The sequence below is a fragment of the Mustelus asterias genome, chromosome 7, assembly GCF_964213995.1.
Source record: "Mustelus asterias chromosome 7, sMusAst1.hap1.1, whole genome shotgun sequence".
NCBI classification, from domain to species: domain Eukaryota; kingdom Metazoa; phylum Chordata; class Chondrichthyes; order Carcharhiniformes; family Triakidae; genus Mustelus; species Mustelus asterias.
This window is the reverse complement of record NC_135807.1, coordinates 40551897-40566228: the sequence shown is the minus strand read 5'-3', so window position 1 is coordinate 40566228 and position 14332 is coordinate 40551897. Positions and strand designations below refer to the sequence as shown.

The window sequence follows — 14332 nt, the reverse complement described above, 5'->3', positions numbered from 1 at the left end:
CGGCAGGTTCACATCCTGTTTCAAACTCAACTGGAGAAGGGGCACAAACAGCCCCCCTGCACACAAGCACACCATCCCCCCCCCCCCCCCCCCACACCCCACCACCCCCACACCGCACGCACGCACACACACCCCCGGAAGCATGCATACGCACGCACACACACCCCGATTCTACCCTGGGGAGAGTCATAGAATATCCAAGTTACCCCTGCAATTCACCCTCAGCAACTGAAGCCAGCACAAGTTTTATAATGGATCTTGTGGAAGTCACAAGGCTCCGTAACAGGGTATCATTTCCCTTCTCAAACTTTCTTCTCCTGCCCTGTTGAAATAAATTTCACAAATGCTATCTCGAGCCCATTAAGGACCCCAACCCAATCAGAGGAGCCAGATTCTGCTCTGACTTTCTTGCTGGCAATTAGAGCAGCCACCTCTGTCATGCTCCAGCAGGAAGAAGTCTCACAACACCAGGTTAAAGTCCAACAGGTTTATTTGGTAGCAAACGCCACTAGCTTTCGGAGCGCTGCTCCTTCGTCACCTGACGAAGGAGCAGCGCTCTGAAAGCTAGTGGCGTTTGCTACCAAATAAACCTGTTGGACTTTAACCTGGTGTTGTGAGACTTCTTACTGTGTTTACCCCAGTCCAACGCCAGCATCTCCACATCACGTGCTCCAGCAGGCACAGGTGACTGGTCCTGAGCATTACACTCGTAGACGAAGTTAGCATCCTTACTTGCGGGTAAACAATGTCCCAGGCACCTCACCCTGGCAATGAGGTGGGACCATAAAATTTCAAACCCCCATTTTCTCAAAAGCCATCCAAAACCAACTGCGAGAGTGAAGATCCTGGACTTGACTCTTCCAGGCTGACATTTCTCATTTCATTCCTTGGAAATATGATATCATCTAAACCTTTGCTGCCCAGTTTCCACCTTACACCAAGTCCTGCTCACCTACCATCCTTGTGTTCTCCATCCTGCGCTGGCCCCTAGTTAAGTAATTCTCAAACTTGCATCCTCGTTTTCCATGAACGCTCTCCTGTTCCTGTAATCTCCTCCATCCCCATCATCTTCCGAGATCTCTGCAGTCCTCCAAACTTTACCATACCTCACAGGGGTGGCACAGTGGTTAGCACTGCTGCCTCATAGCACCAGGGACCAGGGTTTGATTCCTGGCTTGGGTCTCTGTCTGTGTGGAGTTTGCACATTCTCCCCGTGTCTGCGTGGGTTTCCTTCGGGTGCTCTGGTTTCCTCCCACAGTCCAAAGATGTGCGGGTTAGGTTGATTGGCCATGCTAAATTGCCCCTTAGTGTCAGGGGGATTAGCAGGGTAAATATCTGGGGTTATGGGGATAGGACATGGGTAGGATTGTTGTCAGTGCAGGCCCGATGGGCCGAATAGCCTCCTTCTGCACTGCTGGGATTCTATTATTCTTTTCTTTAAATCGGTTTTGATCACCAGTCCAATACGTGTGTCAAACTGTGTTTGCCAAACACTCCACTGAGAGCCTCGACACTTTCCACCACGTTTGAACATCTACATAAACGCAAGTTGTCTTTTACTTCTGATTATTTATTTAGAACATACGAGATCATAAGGTATAGGAGTAGAATTAGGCCATTCGGCCCATTGAGTCTGCTCCACCATTCAATCATGGTTGATAAGTTTCTGAACCCCCTTCTCCCACCTTTTCCCCATAACCTTTGATCCCCTTACCAATCAAGAATCTACCTACTTCTGTCTGTCTTAAATATACTCAATGACCTGGACTCCACAACCTTCTGTGGCAATGAATTCCGCATCACCCTCTGCAAATTTGGAGATATTGCATTCAATTCCTTCATTCAAATCATTAATGTATATTGTGAACAGCTGGGGTCCCAGTACTGTGGTACCCCACTAGTTACTGCAAGACTCATCACCCTCTGGCTGAATTCCTCCTCACCCCGGTTCCAAAAGGTCATCCTTTTACTGAGGCTGTGCCCCTGGATCCTAGTCTCTCCGACTAATGGTAACATCTTCTCCAAGTCTACTCTATCCAGGCCTTTCAGAATTCTGCAAGTTTCAATGAGATCCCCCCTCATCCTTCCCGCTCCACCTCCTGACAGGGTCAGCGCTTGACCCCCCGCTCATCTTGTCTTGACACCTGCTAATCAGGGACAGGCACTGATCTGACATCAGGACATCGAAGCAGAGAGTGGGAATGAACGCGTCCTTTTCAGAGTGACAGGCAGTGACTAGTGGAGTGCCGCAGGGTTCAGTGCTGGGACCCCAGCTATTCACAATATACATTGATGATTTGGACGAAGGAATTGAATGTAATATCTCCAAATTTGCAAATGACACTAAGCTGAGTGGCAGTGTGTGCCGTGAGGAGGATGCTAAGAGGGTGACTTGGACAGGCTGGCTGAAAGGGCAAATGCAATATAATGTGGATCAATGTGAGGTTATCCACTTTGGTGTCAATAACAGGGAGGAAGATTATAATCTGAATGGTGGCAGTTTAGGAAAAGGGTAAGTGCAACGTGATCATGGTGGAACAGTTGCTGAAGGTTGGCATGCAGGTACAGCAGGTGGTGAGGAAAGTTAATGGCATACTGGCCTTCATAGCAAGAGGATTTGAGTATAGGGGTAAGGATGTCTTGCTGCAGTTATACAGGGCCTTGGTGTGGGCACACCTTGAGTATTGTGTGCAGTTTTGGTCTCCTAGTCTGAGGAAGGACATTCTTGCTATTGAGGGAGTCCAGCAAAGGTTCACCAGACTGATTCCTGGAATGGCAGGACTGACATATGAAGAAAGACTGGATTGTCTGGGCTTGTACTCACTGGAATTCAAAAGGATGAGAGGGGATCTCATAAAAACATATAAAATCCCGATGGAACCGGACAGGTTAGATGCGGGAAGAATGTTCCTGATGTTTGGGCAGTCCAGAACTAGGGGTTACAGTCTAAGAATAAGGGGTAAACCATTCAGGACTAAGATGAGGAAGAACTTCTTCACTCAGCCTGTGAAATTCTCTACCACAGAAAGCTGTTGGGGCCAGTTTGTTAGATATGTTCGAGAGGGAGCTGGACGTGGCCCTTGTGGCTAAAGGGATCAAGGGGTTTGGAGAGAGAACGGGAGTGGGGTACTGAAAGTACATGATCATCCATGATCATATTGAATGATGGTGCAGGCTCCAAGGGCCGAATAGCCTACTCCTGCACCGATTTTTTTATTTTAGAACAGGAAAGTTTATTTTATTTATTAGTCACAAGTAAGGCTTACATTAACAATGAAGTTACTGTGGAATTTCCCTAGTCGCCACACTCCGGCGCCTGTTCGGGTCAATGCACCTAACCAGCACGTCTTTCAGAATGTGGGAGGAAACCGGGGCACCCGGAGGAAACCCACGCAGACACGGAGTGAATGTGCAAACTCCACACAGACAGTGACTCAAGCTGGGAATCGAACCCGGGTCCCTGGCGCTGTGAGGCAGCAGTGCTAACCACTGTGCCACCATGCCGCCCCATTTACTGCCAAGCGAGTCCACTCTGCCCATGCAGCTGGAAGCAATGTGAAGGCAATGGGGGGTGCGGGGGGGGGGGGGGGGGTGTTTAATGTGCCAAATCATTCAGCTGACTGGCCTGTTTCTCCCTGCCATGCACACACGAGTGTGAAAATCTGACTGTGCTCGGCTGTATCACTAAACTAAAAGTCCAGCGTTACTTTACTAAGCAGGGCTCATTTTCTGCTGGATCAGCAGGCCAGGCTTTATATCAGCGAGACAAAGTAATCCTGGGTTTAAAAACCAGCCCTGCAGCTAAAGCTGCAGGAAAAAGGAAAACAGGAGCAGTCACATGAGGTGGCTCCGAGCAGAAATTAAGCTGATGCAATCGTCGGGTAGCAATAAATACGTCAGTGACTCTGATGCCCTGCGTTAAACACAACCGAATGACAAATGGCGAAACGTTCTGATCGAAGTTTAAGTCTCCACATTGTGCAGCAAGCAGGAAAAGAAAAGAAAGACTGTCCATCTGCACTCACTGCACCCTTTCTGAGGTCAATCTCTTCAATAATTTATTACTTCCTTCGAAGTAAGCAAGTCAGAAACTCTACAAACTGCCGAACCCCTTCCTAGATAACAAACTGAACCTTGATGCTAAAATCAAATACATTACATGAATCAAAACATTTGTCATTCTGCCTCTTTTATATACATTTACAGATCTGTCGTGGGCTTTTTGACAGAGAATTACAGCATACATTCTGATGGATTCTTACAGGATATTTACGTATTTCAACACAGTTTGATGACCTGCTTCAACCAATAGCAATCACACTTCCAGCATTCTGAAAAAAAACACACAGTCCAAAGCCTTGTTCAGCTCAGCCAACCAAGAATTAAGCTGCTATCGTATGTCGTGCCCTCAATCTCAAATTTGGCAGTACCTGTGGAACAGGCTCAACCGATTCGAGCCACTTGCCTTCCTGCCCAACTCTTCGCCCTTGCCTGAGCAGAGTTTCACACAGTGCTGATTCCAGTCCAGCAGGTGAAGCAGAGCCCCAGTCTGGTTCCCACTCGATGGCACAGTGAGGCATGGTGGCACAGTGGTTAGTACTGCTGTCCCACGGCACCAGGAACCCGGGTTTGATTCCTGGCTTAGCTCACTGTCTGTGCGGAGTCTGCACGTTCTCCCAGTGTCTGCGTGGGTTTCCTCCGGGTGCTCCAGTTTCCTCCCACAGTCCGAAAGACGTGCTGGTTAGGTGCTTTGACCATGTTAAATTCTCCCTCAGTGTGCCCGAACAGGTGCTGGAGTGTGGCAACAAGGGGATTTTCACAGCAACTTCATTGCAATGTTAATGTAGGCCTACTTGTGACACTAATAAATAACCAAATTCAACGGTGGTCAAGTTCAATCTTACACTCACCCTGACTTCCCGCAGGTCCAGTTGGTGCTGGAAGGGAGCAAATTAAGCTGATGCAATCATCGGGTAGCAATAAATACATCAGTGACTCTGAGGCCCTGCGTTAAACACATCCGAATGACAAATGGCGAAACGTTCTGATCGAAGTTTAAGTCTCCACATTGTGCAGCAAGCAGGGAAAGACAGGCTGTCCATCTGCACTCACTGCACCCTTTCTGAGGTCAATCATGTGCAGCTGTGGACATCAAGCTGTGCACAATGATTACTCCAATTTCATTTCAAATCGACTGAAACATGCACAGCATCAATACCCAAGCTGCAGTTACAGGTGAGACTCAAAAGTACAGCAAGCAGCAGCATTGAAGCCTCAACTCTCAACTCCCAACGACAATTGGCCTTATTAAATTGCTTATTCAACAAATCATTGCAGTGTTCCATTGGCCAATGACATAGTGCGTCTTCCTTACATTCCTTCAATTAGGTGGCACAGTGGTTAGCACTGCTGCCTCACAGCGCCAGGGACGCGGGTTCAATTCCTGGCTTGGGTCACTGTCTGTGTGGAGTTTGCATGTTCTCCCCGTTTCTGCGTGGGTTTCCTCCGGGTGCTCCGGTTTCCTCCCACAGTCTGAAAGACGTGCTGGTTAGGGTGCATTGACCCGAACAGGCACCAGACTGTGGCGACTAGGGGAATTTCACAGTAACTTCATTGCAGTGTTACTTGTGACTAACAAGCCTTACTTGTGGACTAATGAATAAACTTTACTTTTTACTTTACTTCAAAATAGCATTCGAAGGCAGAAAAGGAAGTTATAGAATCCCTACAGTGCAGGAGGCCATTTGGCCCATCAAATCTGCACCGACCATAATTCCACCCAAACCCTATTCCTGTAACCCTACTTATCCTGCTAGTCCCCCTGACACTAAGGGGCAATTTATCATGGCCAATCCACCTAACCCGCACATCTTTGGAGTGCGGGAGGAAACCGGAGCACCCAGAAAAAACCCATGCAGACATGGGGAGAATGTGCAAACTCCACATAGACAGTGACCCGAGGCCGGAATTGAACTTGGGTCCTTGGCGTTGTGGGGCAGCAGTGCTAACCACTGTGCCATGCTTAAGTATTTCAACTTATTAGCCCCGGCCCAGACATGAACTGAATATCTGCTACATGGTCTACAGCTCTGATACTATTAAATTAAAGTTAAAGTTTATTTATTAGTCACAAATAAGGCTTACATTAACACTGCAATGAAGTTACTGTGAAATTCCCTGAGTCACCACAGTCCGGCGCCTGTTTGGGTTAATGCGCCTTACTGCCTGGGTTTCCTCCAAGTGCTTTTGAAATTGTTAAGTGAAATTGTTAAGTGCAGGAATCAGGAAAGATGGTAACAGATGACTCAGTTATTGGTGAGACGGAGAGAAAGTGTGGTGGTAAAGTTTGAGGTCAGTATTATCAGGGTCAAGAGGAGGCAGTAATGTATCCATTTCTGCTTTTGAACTTAGAATAAATAAAATTAGCAAAAACTTTAGCGCCCCCCCGCTGTATCCCTGTAAGTGGCAATGCAGTCCCCAGTTTTCATTTTGGCATTATGCAAGCATCAATTGTGACATTGACATGACAATTGAAGCATTGTGGAAAGCATCAGCACTGGCTCAGTTCATAGAATCACAGAAACCCCACAGTGCAGAAGGAGGCCATTCAGCCCATCGAATCTGCACCAACCACAATCCCACCCAGGCCCTAACCCTATAACCTCATGCATTTACCCTAGACAGTCCCACTGACACTCAGGGGCAATTTAGCCTGGCCAAACCACCTAACCTGCATACTGCTGTTTGTGAGATCTTGCTGTGCGTACACTAGCAGCCACTTTTCCTACATGACCAAAGTGATTACACTTCAAAATAGATTTGATTGGCTGCAAAGCCCTCTGAGGCACCCAGTGATCATAAAAAGGTGCTATGTGAATGCAAGCTTTTTTTTCCTCGTTTGTTGTGCTGCAAGGGCCCTTTTAAGATTGCTGCATGCTGGACACATTAATGGGAATGTTGGTTGTGCACAACCTGGGAATTTCACACGCAGTGGGACAGCTGCACAAATTCCCTCTGACCACTCGGAACATGGATTAGTGACAAGTTTGGAAGAGCCGTACGGTGGCACAGTGCTTAGCACTGCTGCCTCACAGTGCCAGGGACCTGGGTTCGATTCCCGGCTTGGGTCACTGTCTGTGCGGAATTTACATGTTCTCCCCATGTCTGCGTGGGTTTCCTCCGGGTGCTCTGGTTTCCTCCCACAGTCCGAAAGACATGCTGGTTAGGCACATTGGCCATGCTAAATTCTCCCTCAGTGTCCCCGAACAGGCGTTGAAGTGTGGCGACTAGGGGATTTTCACAGTAACTTCATCATAATGTTAATGTAAGTCTACTTGTGACACAAATTAATAAAATCAATCAATAAAAGGAATGATTATTGTTAGGCTATTACTGTGGAAGTAATGCACACTAACTTCTGCAATTGTCCAGGGCAAAAAGGGGGCACAAGATTGTTTTGACAGATAAGACAAAGGAGAATCCAAAGAGCTTCTACAAATACATAAAGGCCAAAAGACTAATTAGGGAGAGAGTAGGGCCTCTTAAGTATCAACAAGGTCATCTATGTGCGGATCCACAAGAGATGGGTGAGATCCTAAATGGATATTTCTCATTGGTATTTACTGTTGAGAAAAGCATGGATGTTAGGGAATTTGGGGAAATAAATAATGATGTATTGAGGAGTGTACATATCACAAAGAAGGAGGTGCTGGAAGTCTTAAAGCGCATCAAGGTAGATAAATCCCCAGGACCTGATTAAATGTATCCCAGGACATTGTGGGAGGCTAGGGAGGAAATTGCGGGTCCCCTAGCTGAGATATTTGAGTCATCAATCGTCACAGGTGAGGTGCCTGAAGATTGGAGGGTGGCAAATGTTGTGCCTTTGTTTAAAAAGGGCTGCAGGGAAAAACCTGGGAACTACAGGTTGGTGAGCCTCACATCTGTGGTGGGTAAATTGTTGGAAGGTGTTTTGAAAGACAGGATCTACAGGCATTTAGAGACGCGAGGACTGGTTAGGGACAGTCAGCATGGCTTTGTGAGTGGAAAATCATGTCTCACAAACTTGATTGAGTTTTTTGAACGGGTAACCAAGAAGGTAGATGAGGGCAGTGGGTTGATGTTGTCTACATGAACTTTAGCAAGGCCTTTGACAAGGTACCGCATGGTAGGTTGTTGCATAAGGTTAAATCTCACGGGATTCAGGGTGAGATAGCTAAATGGATACAAAATTGGCTTGATGACAGAATGTGGAGATGCCGGCGTTGGACTGGGGTAAACACAGTGAGAAGTTTAACAACACCAGGTTAAAGTCCAACAGGTTTATTTGGTAGCAAAAGCCACACAAGCTTTCGGAGCCTCAAGCCTCTTCTTCAGGCTCACCTGAAGAAGGGGCTTGGGGCTCCGAAAGCATGTGTGGCTTTTGCTACCAAATAAACCTGTTGGACTTTAACCTGGTGTTGTTAAACTTCTTGATGAGAGAAGCCAGAGAGTGGTTGTAGAGGGTTGTTTTTCAAACTTGAGACCTGTGACCAGCGGTGTGCCTCAGGGATCAGTGCTGGGTCCACTGTTATTTGTCATTTATATTAATGATTTGGATGAGAATATAGCAGGCATGGTTAGTAAGTTTGCAGATGACACTAAGATTGGTGGCATAGTGGACAGTGAAGAAGGTTATCTTGGATTGCAACAGGATCTTGATCAATTGGGCTAGTCGGCTGACAAATGGCGGATGGAGTTCAATTTAGATAAATGCGAGGTGATGCATTTTGGTAGACTGAACCAGGGCAGGACTTACTCAGTTAATGGTCGGCTATTGGAGAGAGTTACAGTACAAAGAGATCTAGGAGTACAGGTTCATAGTTCCTTGAAAGTGGAGTCACAGGTGGAGAGAGTGGTGAAGGCGGCATTCGGCATGCTTGGTTTCATTGGTCAGAACATTGTACAACTTCAACAAGACGTCCCAACTCCTGTATTCAGTCATTGCTAAGGCCACACTTGGAATACTGTGTTCAGTTCTGGTCACCCTATTATAGAAAGGATATTATTAAACTAGAAAGAGTGCAGAAGAGATTTACTAGGATGCTACCAGGACTTGATGGTTTGAGTTATAAGGAGAGGCTGGATAGACTGGGACTTTTTTCACTGGAGTGTAGAAGGCTGAGGGGTTATCTTATAGAGGTCTATAAAATAATGAGGGACATAGATCAACTAGATAGTCAATATCTTTTCCCAAGATAGGGAGTCCAAAACTAGAGGGCAAAGGTTTAAGGTGAGAGAGGAGAGCTACAAAAGTGTCCACAGGGGCAATTTATTCACACAGAGGGTGGCGAGTGTCTGGAACAAGCTGCCAGAGGTAGTAGTAGAGGCGGGTACAATTTTGACTTTTAAAAAGCGTTTAGACAGTTACATGGGTAAGATGAGTATAGAGGGATATGGGCCAAACGCGGGCAATTGGGACTAGCTTCGGGGTTTTTAAAAAAAGGGTGGCATGGACAAGCTGGGCCGAAGGGCCTGTTTCCATGCTCTAAATGGAAAACACTTCACTCCAGGTTAGATTTGATGTTAGCTCATTCTAAAAACCAGGAGTTTATTTTTTTAAAGTTAGACCACAGAATTAAGAGAGGTCAAACAACAGATCCGAGCTCCACTGCATTGGCCAAACACGAGGTATATTGTATACTTCACTGAAGGAGCGAAAAAAAACAAAACAAAAATAAACATAAACTCATTATCATGTTTCAGGGCACATTGACATGACAATTGTAGCATTGTTTGCACCAATGCTGCAATTATAAAGGCCTATTCCACATTCCCAGTGGGATGTGGCATTCACAGCGAGCATGCTGGGCTTCAACAGATGGTAGTTCACGGAAGGGTACCAGTAACATCTTACAGAATAATTCAAAATCAAGATGTCACACATCTCCAGTAAACAAGCAAGGCTATAAATTAAACATTTTTATTTAGATTCAGGTTTGTACCATTATCCCTGCTTTGCCTACAGGCACTTTTAAAAAAAAATTATTTCACGGGCCATGTGCATCACTGGTCAAAAAATTCACCCAAGGACTTTGGGCATGGCCAGTATTTGCTGTAAGAAGTTTAACAACACCAGGTTAAAGTCCAACAGGTTTATTTGGTAGCAAAAGCCACACAGGCTTTCGGAGCTCCAAGCCCCTTCTTCAGGTGAGTGGTACCACTCACCTGAAGAAGGGGCTTGGAGCTCCGAAAGCTTGTGTGGCTTTTGCTACCAAACAAAACCTGTTGGACTTTAACCTGGTGTTGTTAAACTTCTTACTGTGTTTACCCCAGTCCAATGCCGGCATCTCCACATCAGTATTTGCTGCCCATACCTAACTGCCCTGGAGAAGACGACGCCTTCTTGAACCATCGTGGGTGTAGGTACACCCACAGTGCTGTCAGGTAGGGAGTTTCGGGATTCTGAGCAAACAACAGTGAAGGAACGGAGATTTCCACCCCCCCCCCCCCCAAGTCAGGATGGCGTGCGGCTTGGAAACAAACTCAGATGTGGCGGTGTTCCTGAGCCCCTGCTGCTCTTGATTTCCAAGGTATTCGAGTTCTAATGTTTGGATGGTGCTTCTAGAATCATAGAATCCCTGCAGTGCTGAAGGAGGCCATTCAGCCCATTGGGTCTGCAGCGACTTTCCGACAGCATATTTTACCCGGGCCCGAACCCTGTAACCCCACATATTGACCCCGCTAATCCACCTAACCTACACATCTGGGGATGCTAAGGGGCAATTTAGCATCGCCAATCCACATCTTTGGACTGTGGGAGGAAACTGGAGCGCCTGGAGGAAACCCACACAGACACGGGGAGAATGTGCGAACTCCACACAGTCAGTGGCCCAAGGCGGGGGATTGAACCCAGGTCATTGGCGTTGTGAAACAGCAGTGCTAACCATTGTGCCACTGTGCCGCCCACTCAGGTGCACTGCACTGCAAGTGGAGAGTTTTATATCATACTTCTGAGTGTGTCTTCTAGATGATAGACAGGCTTTGGGGAGTCAGGAGGTGAGTTACTTGCCACAGAATTTCCATGTTCTGACCTGCTGTTGTGGCTGGTCCAGTTCAGTTTCTGGCCAATGGTACTCCCCAGGAATTTGTCGCTGGTTAATTTGGTGACAGTAAAACCAGCGAATGTCATGGGGAGATAGTTAGAGTGCCTCCTGTAGGATGACGGTAATTGCCTAGTGCTGCAATTGCAAGAAACATTTGCACAACACATCAGCCCAAGGCAGAATGCTGTCCCGTTATTGCTGCATATGGGCACAGGCCATATCCAAGGAGTTGTAAACGGAACGGGACTGAACACTGTGCAATGAACATTCCCAATTCCGATGTTATATAAAGGACAGAAGATCTTTGGAGAAGCAGTTAAAAAAGACAGTTAGGCCTAAAACACAACCCTGAAGAACTCCTGCAAGTGACGTCCGGGTGCTGGGATGATTGGCCTCCAAGAATCACAACCAATTTCCCTTGTTCTAGACGTGACTCAGTGGAAAATTAACCCGCCCCGATTTCCACCAATTTCAATTTAATTCAGGATGCCTTGAAGCCACACTCGGTCAAACACTACCTTGACATCAAAGCGCAGTCACTTTCACCTCACCTCACCTCACAAAATTCGGGACCTTGGTCAGTGTTCAAACCGAGGCTGTAAGGTCTGGAACAGAGTAATCTGAGTTTATTCATAGTGTTTTTATGGTAACAACAGACTTATAAACACAGATAATACAGTGCTTAGTTTGGAATGCATTTTGAGGCAGGCAGTACAAGATGTTTAATTCTTCAGCTGTATCTGCAGCTATTTAGTCATTCAATACCAACAGTTCTCGACGATAGTCTAGCAGCCATTTTACCTACTGGAGAGAGGTACTGTTAATTGTGTCTCTAGCCTTTCACTCATGTTCTGGCTCAGCTGTGCTCTGCAGCCAGAACTAAGACGTATATCCCTCTCCCCTCACCTTCCCTCCCCCATGCTCCGCACCCTCTTCACCCCATCCTATCGTTTTCCAGTAAGAAGCAGCAATGTTTTTAGGAAGCAGGAATGTTGCAGTATATTCAAAACCATCTGGAACTATTTTAATAGAATGGTCACTTTTCTAGTTTTGCCCGCCTCGAGGGAAAAGGGATTTTACCACCACCGAGGCTGTCAACATTGGCGTTCAGAGCCATCACCAGCTGGCAAGCTGTGGGCACAGGCCAGCATTGCACCAGCCTGTTGTAGAACGACCAGCAAGTGCAACAAAGCTCAGGGACCCAACAAAAGCTTTGTGAAAGATTGTTCTAGAACTGAACCACCATGGAATGCAGTTAACAACACAAACTCCACAACTAAACCCTGCTGACGTTGGGAAGTTCATGTGGCTGTTTGAGGCTAAAATGATGCTTGTCCTATGCCATGTAGGAGTTCCAACACTGGCATTTCCAGCACAAGCCCACCCAGAATGGTGGGGTTTTCAAGCTTTTGTTTATTGCTTTCATAGAATCCCTGCAATGCAGAAGGAGGCCATTTGGCCCATTGAGCCTGCATTGACGACAATCCCACCCAGACCCTATCCCCGTAACCTCATGTGTTTATCCTGCTAATCCCCCTGACATTAAAGGGGCAATTTAGCTTGGCCAATCAACCTGACCCGCACATCTTTGGACTGTGGGAGGAAACCGGAATGTTTTATTTGTTATTTGAATGTGTAGGTATAGCATATTAAAACTGAAAGAATAGCGAAAAAGACTTTTTCAAATGGAACATGAAGATGTTTGATTTGATTTATTATTGTCACATGTATTAACAGTGAAAAGTATTGTTTCTTGCGTGCTATACAAACAAAACATAGTTCCAGGGATAAGGGACTTCAGTTCGGAGGATGAACTGCAGCAGCTCAGCCTGTTTACCTTGGAAGAGAAGGTTGAGAGGAGATCGAGAGGTATCCAAAACCATGAGAGACCTGGACAGAGTTGATAGAGAGAAACTGCTCCCACTCCAGAAAGGATCGAGAACAAGAGAGCAAAGATTTAAAATAATTGGCAAAAGAAGCAAAAGCGACATGAGAGACAAATCTTTCCACACAGCCAGTGGTTAGAAACATAGAAAATAGAAGCGGGGGTAGGCCATTCAGCCCTTCGAGCCTGCACCGCCATTCATTTTGATCATGGCTGATCGTCGAATTCAACATCCTGATCCAGCCTTCCCCCCCCATATCCCTCAATCCTTCTGGCCCCAAGAGCTATATCCAATTTCTTCTTGAAATCACACAACGTTTTGGCCTCAGCAACCTTCTGCGGTTCGGGTCCGGAGTGCACAGCCTGAGTGTGTGGTGCAGGCTCAATCGAGGCATTCAAAAGGGAATCAGACTCTTAATTGAAAAGAAAGAATGGCAGGGTTACGGGGAGCAGGTGGGGAGAATGGCACAAAGTGAACTGCTCATTCGGAGAGTCGGCGCGGACATGATGGGCCGAATGGCCCTTCTGCGCTGTAGGACTTGTGTGATTTGAAGCATCGCCCAAGTCACTATGAAAATAAAAAAAGCCTAATAACCCCAAAGATGGGAGTGAGAGGAACCTCCGTGAATTTGCGCTCCTGGATCGCAAACTGATCGGGGAGTTGGATCTCACTGAAGGCCGTCACCAAAAATATTACTAAACATCACATAAAAATGTGCGGAACTGAAAAACAAATTAAATCAGAAAGTGAAATCCCCACTTAGGACCTATTAAAATTTATTCAACAGAACAAGCCCAAAATGATGCAACGCTCCAAATGAATTATATAATCGTCTTTCTCCAGGCGTAGCTGGGCCAAGTAATCAATGGAATTAGTACCGCAGAGCAGATTCCAATTCCAGTTTTTACGTGCTTCACTGAATGTTTGAGCGGTCACTTACCAGACCTACATTCCAAGCCATTGCTTTCATCAATGCAGGTGGATGAAACGTTGCAAATCCTCACCAGCAGAAGGAACCTTCAATTCTTTATGATGAACAGTGTGCAGCTACAGGCAAAATCGTCAAAGCAGAAGGTGGTACAAACCAAACAGCCAAAAGGGATATTGTAAAAAACTATCGGCCAAAAGCAAGGGATTAAGGGATTAACTCTGGGAGCGCAGCATTTCATGTTCCTGTGTGTTAGGGATGCTTAATAAGGCCAAATATAAGCACTTTCATCCACTAATGTGAAAAGGTTAAGTTGTGTTAATAGGGTAAATTCCAGTATTTTGTAACTTGCTGACATACTCAGAAATCATGCAAGATTAATAACGCCTCAATTATACCAAAGCCGAGTGTTATAATGTTAAAGGCTCGAGCTGTTT

At 46.2% G+C, this 14332-nt stretch overlaps 1 protein-coding gene across 4 annotated transcripts in view; it reads right to left on the bottom strand.

The window, feature by feature from the left end:
* Positions 1 to 14332, bottom strand: part of cables1 (Cdk5 and Abl enzyme substrate 1) — a 186040-nt gene that overhangs the window by 119606 nt on the left and 52102 nt on the right. The window contains exon 2 of one of the 4 annotated variants that reach the window (XM_078215929.1): positions 11638 to 11686. The exons of the other annotated variants lie outside the window; for them this stretch is intronic. The gene's annotated coding sequence lies outside the window, so the exon portion shown is untranslated. The remainder of the gene's footprint in view (positions 1 to 11637; positions 11687 to 14332) is intronic. 4 annotated transcript variants of the gene reach the window in all.